The sequence below is a fragment of the Ostrea edulis genome, chromosome 4 (genome assembly GCF_947568905.1).
Source record: "Ostrea edulis chromosome 4, xbOstEdul1.1, whole genome shotgun sequence".
NCBI classification, from domain to species: domain Eukaryota; kingdom Metazoa; phylum Mollusca; class Bivalvia; order Ostreida; family Ostreidae; genus Ostrea; species Ostrea edulis.
In genome coordinates, this window is record NC_079167.1 from 69,279,896 (window position 1) to 69,294,994 (window position 15,099).

Consider the following 15,099-nt stretch of genomic DNA (forward strand, 5'->3'; position numbering starts at 1 on the left):
GTTAGTTACAGGTCCTCTATAACATATTTTATAAATATTTTTTTTCACTACATGCATAATGTATATTTGTATAATATACTCTGGCCTTATTCGTATTCAAACAATGTATTTTTATCTAATGTACCTCATGCACCATATATATTGTGGTTTGAACGAATAAACTAACTAACTAACTAGAAATCCTCGTGTCATCTGATGCACCCACATGTCGTAATCCAATTTAATGATTGTGTCTCTGACACTATAATTGCTTATGTACACATACAAAATCTCGCTTTCAATGGATGTAAACTGTTACGCTTTCCTCCCAAAAGTTTGATTTACAATGATCCATGTGGTCACTGTCCCACATCGCATATATTTACCAAAACTAACCCCACAACATGAAACAGGACTGTATGCGTCCCATTGATTCTTTACAATAACATTTCCTATATTTGTATATACATGTACAACCCAAAACAATTGCTAAGTAGTTGGAAATAAGGTAAAGTATATATTGTTACTTTAAAACACTTCAATGACATGAACGGATGTTGCACAAGAAAGAATAAATCGGCATTATCACTCCAGCGCAGAGCAAAGAAAACTTTATGAGTTAATCAATATATAAATATGAATAATGCAACCAAAACACAATGAAGCTACCGGTATCTAACGCTCCATGACGACAAACCTAGCAGTCAAATTGAAATTAATGGCGACAGCAGAATGCATGGACTTTCTCCCGATTTTATAAATACCTTTCTAAACCAACAAAAGTCTGCTGTTGTTTCTAAAGCGGATTTTTGCAGTCCGTTTAACGGTAATTTGACTTACGATACACAGACTTCTTACCTACCTTGGCTGTTTGTGTGTGTTTCTCGACTGCAAACGTTCACTGACGTGCTCCGTTTGGTCTTCACAAAGGGATGAGGTCGTATCGATTCGTGCTTGATCTCAACGAATATGTATGTTCAAATTCCGATAATACAAACCGATCAATGTAATGATGCCATGTGTTTTAACATATGCGGATGATGAACCGTCAACAATTTCTCAATTTCACTTTTTTCCGCCACGCTCAATGAATCGTTCCTCAGGGATACGAGCAAAAAAGGGTCGATAAGTAAGTAATTGAAAATTCGTGCCTTGAACATATTTCACAGAATAATCATAACTATGCATCTGATGCTTCGTATATATTCGATCTTACGACAGATTTATTGAGATATCGATTGTCCGGGATACCTAAAAGCACATGGTGTTAAATTACACGGCTGTACTATAATCTCGATAAACATACGTGTGTATCTGATTTCCTATTGCATGATGGGAAGTTTCGCCATGCTCTTTTTATTACCAGTGGTTATGTTGTATTGTTTGTTATTTATCTATTCATTTTTTTTTTAAGTTTGTCAATTTCACTCTACTGCAGGTCCCTGTATTTTGCTAAGCATTTCAATCTCTTTTTAAGTATCACCCAATTTCGGGACATTCTTGACAAAATTTTAAAAACATGATAATCATCTACTAAAACAGTCTGTAAATAGTTAGAAAAGTAGTTTAAGGGAATAAAAAGGATGTTACCCCCATCTCCAATCGAAATGCACGTAACAAGGTTCACTCAAGAGTGGTAAAGGGCGCTACCAATCATTACATTTTACAAGCAATGTTGTCTAAGACCAGATTACAAATGAATTATTTAACAGTTCAACATTGTTTAAAATTACTTACATGCAATAAATACAACAAGCATGCATTTCTTTATGGCGTCAATTTTCAGGAACTACAATTTAATTGTCTCCTTTGTAATTTTGCATGGGTATCCAAATTCCGTAATTATTGTCACCGATTTGAAATTTGGTTACGGTATAATTCGAAAGTTGAAACAGATGTTAGGAAGACATTGGACAGGTCATGGAGATTTCTCTACTCAAATCTATCATGTATATATACATATATATTCACCATAGGACATCAATCTCTCACCAGAGGGTGTTACGCTACACCTCTGTTATCGTCTGATTTACAAGAATTTTGTAAAACAGAGCGTCTTTGAAAATAAAATAAATCTGCATCATTTTCATAAATGAAACATAAATTTATGAGTTAAAAACACATTGGTAGGTATCAAAACGCTGTATTACGTTAGTGTAACCTCCATATTTATGGAACTATTTTGTCTTGTCAAATGTATTAATTTCTCTTTCACTTCGTAACTATGGACTCTACATAAAAGTACATCAGAAAAACTATTAGATTATAATGATGAAAATCTGACATTACACAAAGAACAGAAACGTGTCTTTCTGTTGGAGTCAAAGACGCTATTTTGTCCGTGCGAGATCATGTGGTTAGCCGAACTATTTATCAGACGATAACAGAGGTGAAAGTGAAGCTTGCGTAGCGCGCCCTCTGGTGAGAGAATGCATAGGACATTAATTTCAAACCAGGATAACGGATAATTTGTATGTAACAAGGACACTCCCAACATGCATCATTTTCAGTACGATAGCCTTCACGTGTGACCTTTCGAACGAGAAATAAATAAGCATTCAGCTCTTTCCAATTTCCCATCTCTGTAGTAAATCTGCAGGTATATTTTTATAGTGTCATGATCATTACAAATCGGACGCATATATAGGCCAGTCACAGCCTTTTGTGACTTTGGTGCTAGGGAACTTCTATGCAAAATGATATTAGTCAAACATACAAACCAATGATATCAACTACATGTAGTCCACAGCGTACATAAATCGCATTTTCCTTTTGAAATGACAGATCAATTGGTATCTTTTTTGAGCTAATATCATGGTAAATGGTATAACATAAAACGTTTTGAATTATCTTCATCTTGGTCAAACTTTGCTAATTACGCAACATGACCCCATTTAACGGGACCGCGGACAGCCTAGTCATGTACTTGAATATCGAACCAAGTTAACTACATTACCACAGTGTTTGTCATCAACGAAGAGAATAAAGTTTGCTTTGTTTCTTGGAAAGACGGAGACAAATATTCGTCATCTTAGCTTTGGAAATTTCTCAAGGGGACATCGATCAATGCGGCAGAGTGTCTCTCTAATCATCTCCAGACCATAAACGTAATGACTTTAAATCATTTCCAGTGTAGTTTTGTCAGAGATCACACGAACGGTCGTGTTCATTAGGGTAACTCGCCTTTAATTTTACTCTCCTCTCTTTGCAATATGACAGTGCATCACGATGCAAAGAAGTGAGTTATAACGACAACTCGGTCCTTACGAAAACAATTTCAAAAGATGATATTAGTTACTAGGCAAAAGAAATCTTACAGAGCTAGATTTTGAATCTTGGTTTCAGCTACGGAGCTAGATTTTGAATCTTGGTTTCAGCTATAGAGCTAGATTTTGAATCTTGGCTTCAGCTACAAAGCTAGATTTTGAATCTTGGTTTCAGCCACGGAGCTAGATTTTGAATCTTGGTTTCGGCTACGGAGCTAGATTTTGAATCTTGGTTTCAGCTACAGAGCTAAATTCTAAATCTAGATTTCGGCTATAATTGCAGATAAAGTAATACACTATATGGTACATCTGTGTTTCTGTATGTTCTACCGCTAGGTTTACGAGGGGCATTATTGGTCCGATAGAACACATCTGATAGTATTGATGTAATCACCTGCTATACATACGTGTAGGTAAATCGGAAAATAATTATTTCCTCCAATTCTTTAAAAAGAAATAAACAATTGGATAAAATTTCTGGAAGACATTTGTTATGAAAAATAATAAGGGTATTATATGCAGAATTAATGTAAAACATTTGGATACGTTCTATGAAAGGATCAATTCATAGTAACAAAACATACGACTTACAGGGGAGAACTATTTTCCGGAAAAAGTCATATTGCTACACCAAGTTTCTTTAGTTATTTTCTCTCGCACATATATATAGATTTTCTATGTTTTTATTTCGAACCTATAATATACATGCACAATTTCTTAACTGACTTCCCGTCAGTTTTTGGCATCAAATAAGAAAATGTCACTATTCATTTTCACAATTACTAGTATTATTAGAGTATTTGTAGAAATACATGCAATTTTAATGATCTAAGAAGCGTTTTCGCAGAGTTTGCAGTAATCAATACCGATTTTCTTCTTCCCGCTACGATAGTATATGCTATGTAGTCTAGACAATCTGCCAAAATTTAAGTGGAGAGTATTATTCGTGCCTCTCGTCTGTAAACCAGTCTGGCAGTTAACTTGTCTAACCATCCGTTTTCCTCACAATAACCTCTTATAAATTTTCATTCTATACCATGCATCAATTTCCTACTATAATCACAATCATCGCCAACTGCCATTAAAGATAAAGACTGCTGCTTTACTATCAACCCCCAATATGGCAAAACCGGAAGCAGTGGCTCAGTGGTAGAACTTTGGCTTTGGTAACTGGGACGTCGTAAGTTCGAGTCCCTCTTGTATCATGGCCGCCTGAAACTTAAGAGATACATATATGTAGTGATTGCTTCTTCGCCAAACGCTAGGCATTTAGAAGTGCGAATAACGGGTCTTTCGGATATAACCTTTAAAACAGAGATCCCGTGTCGCTGCAGGAGTTGGCACGTTAAGAATTTTCACTGCTGTGACCCTGAGCGCTAAGCATAGGTCTAAATTTGTGGTATTTCACCAACAGCTGGTGACGTTTCAATATCAGTGAAAAATTCTCGACGGGACGTAAAATCATACAAACCAACCAACCAATATAACAAAGATTGTATAAGTGACCTTGACCTATTACCTAAAACATCACCACAGGATTTCTTACAACCAAAAAGAGAGTTCTTAAAGTTATATTCGTAAACAATTATGTTGACTTTTGACCTTGATAAACACAAACTTGCTCTTCAAGCATGGATTCACCAATTCCCAAAAGAAATCCTCTCGCCGGAAAAATTAATTATCCCAGCTTTCACTGCAAGGGAGCAGCAAAACGAATTGGGTACATGTTCTCAGCAACAAATATTCCGGTCGATAAATACGTATCTGTTAATCGATCCTTGCAAAATGATGAATTATATTACTAACAAGTATCGTCACAGGAATCTGACTATAACATCTGTTAAACTATGATTTAATTTCATCAAGAGTACCTCATATTTACAATGAGTAATGACATGATATTATCATGATCGTCCCAACGGTCAACAGCAGAGGGCCACATGGTAAAAAAAAAAGTCACGACAACAGAACAGTTTGAATAGTTATTGCCAAATACCTTTATGAATACATAGTACTGTATCTCATGTTTAAAAATATTATTGGAAAATTTTATATCTATGGGGGAAAATTAATACGGAAATAAGGAGATTTACAAATCCACAATAAATGCACATGTAGAATCTCGCCCCGCATGCGGAAGGCCGGGGTCCGAATCCCGGCCGCGACAGACAGAAGTCGTTAAAACAGGCAGTGACAGTTCCATCGCCAAAACGCTCGGCATCAAGTGTGAATGTCACGGGTCCTCGGAGATGACCTTAAAAACGAATGTCTCGTGTCACAGTAGGTGTGGCACGCTATAGAACCATCACTGCTCAATGCCGTAAGCGCCCAGCATAGGTCTAAATTTGAAGCCCTTCAACGGTCTTGGTAACGTCTTAATACGAGTGAAAAATTCTCGAGAGGGACGTTAATCAAGGTACAATCAATCAATCACATGTAGAATCACATTAACACTGATTTTGACAACGGATAATTCCATTTACTTGATCAAGATATAGGGGTCACGGCGGGTGTGATCGGACAACAGGGGGTGTTTACTCCTCCAAGACACCTAATCCCACCTCTGGTATATCCAGAGGTCCGTGTTTGCCCAACACTCTGTTTTGTACTACTTATATGGATTCTAATGCAGAGAAATGTGTCGATACGGCAAAAGGGGTCTTTTAAATATTGCATTTCATAAGTTACAGATTTGTTATATGTGGAAAATTGTGAACATACATGTAAAACTCGCAAGCAGCGTTGGGATGTAACAGCGCGTGCAACAGATGCACCATTAATTCCAAAGCTTCCGGATGATGTTTTCTATCTAATTTCATTCCAAAATCATCTTAGAGTAGAAAAAGTAGAAAGAGTTTTTGAGATTTGTAAGTGCTTGTCACGGTAATGAAGAACAGGTGCGTGCAACAGCTTTCATTCTCAAACAAATATTTACAGTCCTAATTTAAGGTCCCCTTTGAACTTTCTTAATAAGTCTGTACCTTAAACTTTGAATCCCTTGTGTAAGGTACGATGTTTTAATTTTGTGAGATATTGGAACAAGGTCTTTCAGAAATGTACAAGGTCATTGAGACAAATTCCTGAGCCATGTCAAACCCTTTTCGTACAGTGATTATTACCTTTCTACAATTGAACACTCGCAGTCTAATTCAGATATATCGATGAACTGGTTACCCTGAGTAGTGATCTACGTCAGGTTTGACTTACTACACATGTGACAAGAATATTTTAAACGTTATAACATTTCACTAATAAATAAGAAATAATTGTATAGATCACATGATATAGAGACCTGAAAACCATCCACGTAACTTTGGATGTTAGTGGTGCGTTTATATTCTCACTGCCGCTATCTTTTGATGGTAAAATGGAAATACTCAGTGACCTGGAAATCCACCATGTGACTTTGGATGTAAGTGGTGTGTTTATATTCTTACGGACTCGTATGTCTGCCAATCACTGCCGCCATCTTTTTAATGGTACAATGGAAATGACCAATAAGTAGGAACACGTCATGGTGTCATCTTATCGTCATCTTTTGAACATGTGCAAAGCAAATGTATTACGTTAAGTTGCATAGTAAACATTTTCTTTTCCGCCATGGCAGACCTAAGTATCTACATGTATATGCACAAAATATCTATTAATAACATTTCAAAGGACTGTCAATTGTTTCATACATACTAGACTTGATCCATGATATACCACGTGACACAAAACCTACCTTCAATACAGAATCATTTCTCATTAAAATTGGATCGGTAATAGGGATAATCACTATAAAATTATACTGTAGAGTGTTTCATGACTAATACTAAATATGACACAGTTATCAATTTTTCATAAGCACCTCAAAACAGCTTTGTACAGATGCACCAATGAGGTTATTCATAGGTAAATGCGATATTAATCTAATACATGTATGATGGTACGTTAAAATGATATAAATGGTAATGGTTTCATTGCACTATAATGGTAATGGTTTCATTACACTAGTAGCACTATACATTGCATCTTCGTGTAGTAGTACTAAATGTACATTCATCACTTAGTAGTACGATGTGCACTACCGACAATAAGTAGTAATAAATGTACTATTGACAATAAGTAGTACGTCATGTATCATCGTCCCTTAGTACTACATGTGACATCACCACTAAGTACTACAAAACGTGCCGTCATCACTAAGTACTACAAAATGTGCCATCATCACTAAGTAATACTACATTTGCAATCGTCACTAAGTATATCTGTAGTTACTATACGCACCCTCGTATCTCAGTATAGCATGTACCATTCTCACTAAGCAATACTAAATGTACCACTGTCTCTAAGTAGTATTGCATTTATCATCGCCAGTAAGTAATACTGCATTTATCATCGCCAGTAAGTAATACTGCATTTATCATCGCCAGTAAGTAATACTGCATTTATCATCGCCAGTAAGTAATACTGCATTTATCATCGCCAGTAAGTAATACTGCATTTATCATCGTTAATATCATCGTTAATACGTTGTAATAAATGCGTGTACTATCACCTCTAAGTATACAAGACGCACCACCATCACTAATTAGTAATACATGTATTATTACCTCTAAGTATACAAGACGCACCACCATCACTAATTAGTAATACATGTACTATCGCCAATGAGTAGTACTTATTGGATTATTGCCAATAAGTATTACTATTTCTACCACCATCGTCCCAGGTAGTACTAGATATAAATCGGTGTCTAAGAATCGGTATCACGTGACCGCGGTGCTGTGATGCCGCCATGCATATCATTAGGGTACAACACCAAAGTTACTCCATTATAAAACTTTTGAAAACAGATCAATAATTTTGATGGACGAATCCGTGTATGGCGGCAACCTAGAACTTAATTCATAAACTGAACGAAATATTGTAGAGACGATTATGTTTGGCTGTGGATTAGTTATGGTGTGAGGATATGTTTATGACGACTGTGGGCTGTCACAGTTAGGGGGCAACCTTAATACACAAAATTAGCAAAGGGTCTTCTTGCTGCTAATGTTGTGCCTCATCTTCGACCGAGGACAATGTTCCCTGGATGACAATGGCAGATCACATCATGTTCGTGCTGTGCAGGACTTTTTGCGTAGAGAGTCAGTTGCGATACCACCATGGCCTGCTCGAAGTTCCGATTTGAACCCTAATGAGTATATTTGGGACATCATTGGTTGCCGAATTTCTCAATGGACACCGCCAATTCAAACATTAGATGAATGGCACTGCATCAAAAGGGGCAAGTTCTGCCACAAAATCAAATTCAACGTTTGATCAGAGGCTTATAAGAAGACGCTTAGAGTTCGTCATTTTATTGAACAAAAGTTACACTATGCACTGAAAAAAAACCTAACTTTTTGTTTGAAGTTTACAATATGTTCACCTTATTTTAACTTTATTCCATTCATAATAGACATTTCAATATACATGTATATAGTATGGTCATTTACTGTAAATATTTCTCGAAAAAATATGTCTTCTTATCTAAAAAAAAAAAAAGAAAAAAAGAATGATAATAAAGAATAAATTAACTGATGGTGGTTTTTTTTTTTTGGTTTTTTTTTTGTTTTTTTTTTTTTGCTTTTTATTTTTTTAAATTTATTTTTGCTGTTGTTGCTTAATCATTATTTTTTTTAATTTGTAGAGATCAAGTGATGCTATTAAATGAATAACAGTCAGACATGAAAATTGTTATTCATCTTACAGTGTGAAAATAATTACCATACTTAGACTGAGAGAGAGAGAGAGAGAGAGAGAGAGAGAGAGAGAGAGAGAGAGAAAAGAGGGTGTTGCGATATGTTTTCCATGTGCATATAAAACACCAAAATTGTTTAGAAACAAACCTTGGGGTCATACAAGCCACGTGTAATATCAAATTGCCGATGTCCATACCACCATCGTGTTGCTGTCATATTCACGCTGAGCAGAATGGGATCCCGATAACGTGAAAATATATCATATTCAATATGCATAGAGTGTAATTTCCTTGTGAAATTAAGTAAAAATACGTGATTCAGCAAAAATAGCTACAACACAGGGATATGGTTATGTCACAGCATTGATGCTGGTTTTCGTAGATGTTTTCATTTTCGTTTTCATTTAAAGGTTGGCAGTTTTTGCTGATTTGAATGTTAGATATGCTAATCTTGGTCCCATCTTGTTTCAATGCTACTATTTTAGTGCAAGCTATCAAAAACTACCCGAATAAATGCTGATTTTCCGTACTGACAATGCTTATTCTTCTAAATACTTATAATACTTCTAAATACTTATAATACTGTTTCTTGAATCAGAAACGGGGGCCCCTGCACTGTAACACCATACATAAGGAATTTATAGATAAACGGATAATGGTTATGAATAAGCTCATAAAGAAGGCTTTTTTTATCCTTTTTCCATACAAAACAAAGATATTGGAATCTTGATTATCCATAGACATCCTTCTGCTAATGGAAAACTTCACCACGCCCCAGTGAACACAGCAGATAAAGAGAAATGTCACGAACTATCTTACAGAATTTGAAGAATCCACTCTTTTAGTATTAAGTATGCTCCACTTAATTTGTTCTTATAGAAAAATGAGATAAAGTTTTACACCACATCAATTATTACTACATGTATATTGTGGATCCGCCACATCAATTATTACTACATTGTGGATCCACCACATCAATTATTACTATATTGTGGATCCAAAGTGGTAGTGAAACCAAATCGTCTACAATTTTAACCAGGCGGTTTTCATCAAAGCTAAATCAAAGCAGTGTAAGATTATTTGTCAACAGTCCTAAAACACAAAGCAAAAGGTGACGTAATTTTCATGTCTTCGAGATAAAAGATAGGGAGCAGGGGTACTGATTAAAATTTATCTATTTATTCGTTTGTCTGTAACTTTAACATTTCAATATTATTTTTTACTTTAATGGTAGTGAAATCAAACATCACGGTCAAAACTGTATTACAGGTCAAGATGATGGTCGTTGTTCAATGCCAGAGACCAAATTAAAGCAACACTTGTTCAATGTCAGAAACAAAATCAAAGCAACACTTGTTCAATGCCAGAGACCAAAATAAAGCAACACTTGTTCGATGCCAGATACCAAATTAAAGCAATACTTTTTCAATGCCAGCGACCATATTAAAGCAACACTTGCTTAATGTCAGAGATCAAATTAAAGCAACACTTGATCAATGTCAGAGACGAAATTAAAGCAACGCTTGTTCAATGCCAGAGACCAAATTAAAGCAAGGTTTGTTCAATGTAAGAGACCTGACTAAAACAACACTTGTTCAATGCCAGACGCTAAATTAATACAAGACTTCTTCAGTTTTTGTCAACAACGCTTATACGAGTACACTTCCTGAAAGATGAACCCTTATTCAATATCTGTTTGATTTTCGCGCTTTAGAATATGGAGTTATAAAGAATTCAGTAACTGGTATTGATGACGACATAATGGGTCATTTTTATTTAATCTTTGGATTTATATCCTAGTGTTGGTGTACGTGTGCGTGTACAAAGCTACTTTACATATTTTGTTGTCTTAGCAATTAAATGTTTTGCATAGTTGTTTGCCTAGGAATTAGATATTTTGTTTGCTTAGCAATTAGATATTTTGCATATCTGCTTAGCAAGTAGATATTTTGCATATTTGTTTGCTTAGCAATTAGATATTTTGCATATCTGCTTAGCAATTAGATATTTTGCATATTTTGTTTGCTTGGTTGGATATTGTTTAGCGGGACGTCCCGCTCGAAAAATTTTCACTCTGAATATGGAGACGTTATCATTGCCGGTGAAGGGCTGCAAATTTTAGGCCTATGCTCGGCGCTTACAGTCTTTGAGCAGGGAGGGATCTTTATCGTGCCACACCTGCTGTGACAAGGGACCTCGGTTTTTGCGGTCTCATCCGAAGGACCGCCCCATTTAGTCGCCTCTTACGACAAATAAGGAGTACTGAGGACCTATTCTAACCCGGGTCCCCTCGGGCTTGTTTGCTTGGTAGTTAGATTCTTTAGTTTGAAATTTTGTTTGTTTAGTTTCTCACTCTTTCTCAAGGAAACAAAACTCTTGTGTAAAACAGATTCTATTTCGGTCGCTTGAAGTCGGAATTAAAATGCATTTACCGTTATTTACGATAGATGTTTTGGAGTCGTTTACATATTCTACAGACGTATCATATTGTAAAGAAAAACTGACTTCATTGGATGACGAAAGCACAAAACTGACACAACTTTACACTGCACGGGAGAAATAAGACTTGTTTCAACAGAACTAAAGTAGTAGTCTTCCTATACTAACTATTATAACATTGTCAGGAATCAGCAAATCCGTTCACAGTAACAAGTTGTCGTGCAACAGGGACGTATATATCGCTATACCTGTCTCCAATGACACAAACACCACTGCATGACTTCTCATACAAGATGAAGGTTAACCACTTCCGGTGCTGGTCAACTAAATCGAGCGCAATTCTCCAACCATTGATCATATACTTCGACAGCAAACAGAAGCTAATTTATCTTCATTTTATATCACCAAGGAACCAATTTTGGAAGAACAGAACACACTTTGAGAAAGTACCTCATTATCGTGTCAATTGCGATAATTCTATGTAATTACGGTCTTCTATCGTATCGCCTTCAATATTTGTACAATGATTGATTATAAATCCCCCGTTGTGTTACACTGCGAAACTTCCGAGAAATTGTCTATCCATTTTGTTGGTGACATTTGAAAATTGCTTTCCGATAATCTGCAATATCTGATGTATTTCCATTTTCATTCAAAGATCAGGTTGTACATGTATATTGTTTTTGGTAAAATTGTGTGCCTGTCAGTCGGTATATTTGTCAGCAACGTAACTTTCAAATTATACAAGAAATAAGAACATTGTGCCTGTGTACATAATCGATAAAACTCAAACTCAAGGTCATTTGTCGAGGTTATTTGCGATCGGGACATATTGTTTAACATGTATCTTGTTTTTCTAGACATGGTGACACGATAATATATGACGATTGTACATGTAAACCAATCAGCCAACACTTGTACCTCGAATTGGGAATGCAGTGCTGACGTTCACTTAACCACAAGTTAAATTTTAATTTCAGAACCAAGAGTTTATAAATACACTGTCTCGGCATAATTCTTCAGAATTGGTCCCCCAACTATTTGAAACGTTACACAAGCTATTTTATAGAATTCAATAAAATTATTCTTTTAAAAGGATTGATCTTTTGAAAAATGGGAGTTGAAAATTACATCCGAACTATGAATATTTCATGCTTGTATTTATTTGTGAAAGAATATTTCAATAAAGCATATCCGGAGAGAAAATTAAAACACCTTATGAAGTGCGCCGAACGACAATGGAGGAAATAACAACAATATAAAGCTGTCCAAGCGTCGTCAACTGCTTCGACACGTCTCTACGACAGTCTCCATTTCAATCGTTATTGGCTAACTATAGCAGAACCGGAAGTGTACATGATATTCAGATGTCACTCATGGGCGACACATTATTAAAGGAGTAGATTGAAGAAAGCTTCGTCAATGGTCAGAAATTTAGTGGGATTCTCAATCGTAAATTGTCAAGAATTTCTGGAAAGGAAGTCCTACAACGGTTCAGGCGATCCTTCAAGCATTTCTGTTGACACAGAAGCATCAATGTGGCTAGCATTTTTCAATCACAAATTACTCTCGTGTTACTAAATGTATTCATTTCAATGCATGGCCAGTTAAGCTGCTAGACTAAATTCACAAGAACACAATAAATGTGCTCTAGTCCTGAGATAGCAGAAACATCCTAAATTTAGCTTTTTAAATGGCATGCCTTCTAAAATTACAATTTTTTAAAGATAAGGACTAGTTTAGATGCTGGAAAAGTATACTTTATATATTAGGTTTCTCTGTATATCAATTTGACTGAAATCAAATTCTTTGATCCGCTCACGTACATCGCTACACTAGGCTCTACGTGAGCGGATCAATGGATCGTATGTTAATCAGATTGATCAATGTGCATTTAAAAGAACCTCATTCTGAAACAAACATTGAAAATTAAACGAAAAAGCTATATAAAGATTGTTTAGACAGAAAAGCGATGTTTTACCTGGTGGTTTCAGGTGTAAAAACAATTTACAAAATTTTGCATTTAAAGACAGAATTTAAAAGTTTCTTTGAATAATAAAATTAAGATATTAACGGCAAACTAACAACTCAACTTCATGACAAACGGGATGATTTCAGCTTTTCCATCGTCAACTTCCCATATTTATGTAGCAATATCTCATTATCACCTGCATATTGTGCTCATATCTCTCAACTGATTCGATACGCAAGAGTTTGTTCTGCGTATGGTCAGTTTTTAAATCGATGCAGGCTACCAACAAACAAGTTGATAGTACAGGGGTTTCAACAGTCTCTTTTAACGTCAGCATTTCGCAAATTCAATCATAATGATCGTTATAACGATCTAGTTTGCTAATACAACCTACCAATGGGTCAAATGATGTCTGACGTGTTTCATACTGATTGTTAGGCCGTTCTTGGCACACTGATTTTGACTATGGAAAACTCCGTTTACCTGATCAAGATATAGGGCTCACGGCGGGTGTGACCGGTCGACATGATATGCTTACTCCTCCTAGGCACCCGATCCCACCTCTGGTATATCTAGGGGTCCGTGTTTGCTTATAGGAGTTATAAGATTGATCACTATTCGTTATCTTCACCTTTCATGATAACAAATTCGAAGTCTGTTGTAATCAGGACATATCAAAAGCACAAAGAGCACGGGGCATCGATGTTTGAAAAATTAATAGACATAGATAGTGAGTCAGCAATAGTTTATAGTACCAATATTAGTGACATGACTAGAAATTAGCACTCTGACAGGTTTCACTAACATTTTACCACCATTATATGTTTCAGTAAGACCTCCCCCTCTGTAGTGAAGGAACAGAATGTTTAGGGGCAACATTTAATTCATATTTTCACAAAAAGCACCATAATTAAAATCTAAGTAAAAGGAATCAATGAGAACTTTGATTAGTCCCCCCCCCCTCTCTCTCTCTCTCTCTCTCTCTCTCTCTCTCTCTCTCTCTCTCTCTCTCTCTTACCTTTTAAGAGTACCCTAGTCTTAAAATTCTTGATGAGTAATCAACAATCTCTTTACAACATGCAACGTCATTTCAAGTGTAGATAGGTAGATAGATAGTGTTTCTAATTTTCAGTGTAAACCAATACAACGAGTTACTCTAGATTAACATGATTGAATGGCCAGTAACCAAAGGAACCCTTAAAGTCTAAATTCACGAACTCTTACTGGTATGGTGTGTGAGCATAAATGCTTAACAACGGCTTCTCATCGATTGTCTTAACATGAACGTCTTTTTCTAATCTCTGCTCGGCTGGATATTTGGACTGACGCCTTCACCGAATCTCGAAGCAATCCTTCACAATTCATGTCTGGATTCAACCAGTTCAAGCAAATGATTTGATTTGAACATATTTTATTGTATAGATATACAAAGGGATTGGTTACAAGTTCTAGCAACTTAGAAAACCTCTCCCGTATACAAAATATTTTGTTATACATGTACAAATAAAGATTGTCATACCACAGAAAATATAATATTCGTTATAATATATAATTATGATAATATACAATATATGTTTAGGTTTGTGTAAGTACATAATCAGACATACATTGCAAAACATATCTTAAAATAATGACAAATAGGTCCGATTAAAATCTGTTAAGAGTTCTTAATAAACTTCTGAATTGCTCTGAAAATATAAAAATTTACATCATTT

At 35.7% G+C, this 15,099-nt stretch overlaps 2 protein-coding genes across 6 annotated transcripts in view; one reads left to right on the plus strand and one right to left on the minus strand.

Annotated features, from left to right (window-relative positions):
- LOC125671916 (BAI1-associated protein 3-like) overlaps positions 1-1,207 on the minus strand; it is a 120,374-nt gene extending 119,167 nt beyond the window's left edge. For 2 of the 5 annotated variants that reach the window (XM_048907903.2, XM_048907902.2), the window contains exon 1: positions 842-1,065. The gene's annotated coding sequence lies outside the window, so the exon portion shown is untranslated. Of the gene's footprint in view, positions 1-841 lie in introns of all 5 variants that reach the window. The other 3 variants (XR_008802595.1, XM_048907901.2, XM_056163623.1) reach the window with 3 other exon arrangements.
- Positions 1-15,099, plus strand: part of LOC125671922 (E3 ubiquitin-protein ligase TRIM4-like) — a 41,315-nt gene that overhangs the window by 166 nt on the left and 26,050 nt on the right. The gene's annotated exons all lie outside the window — the stretch shown is intronic.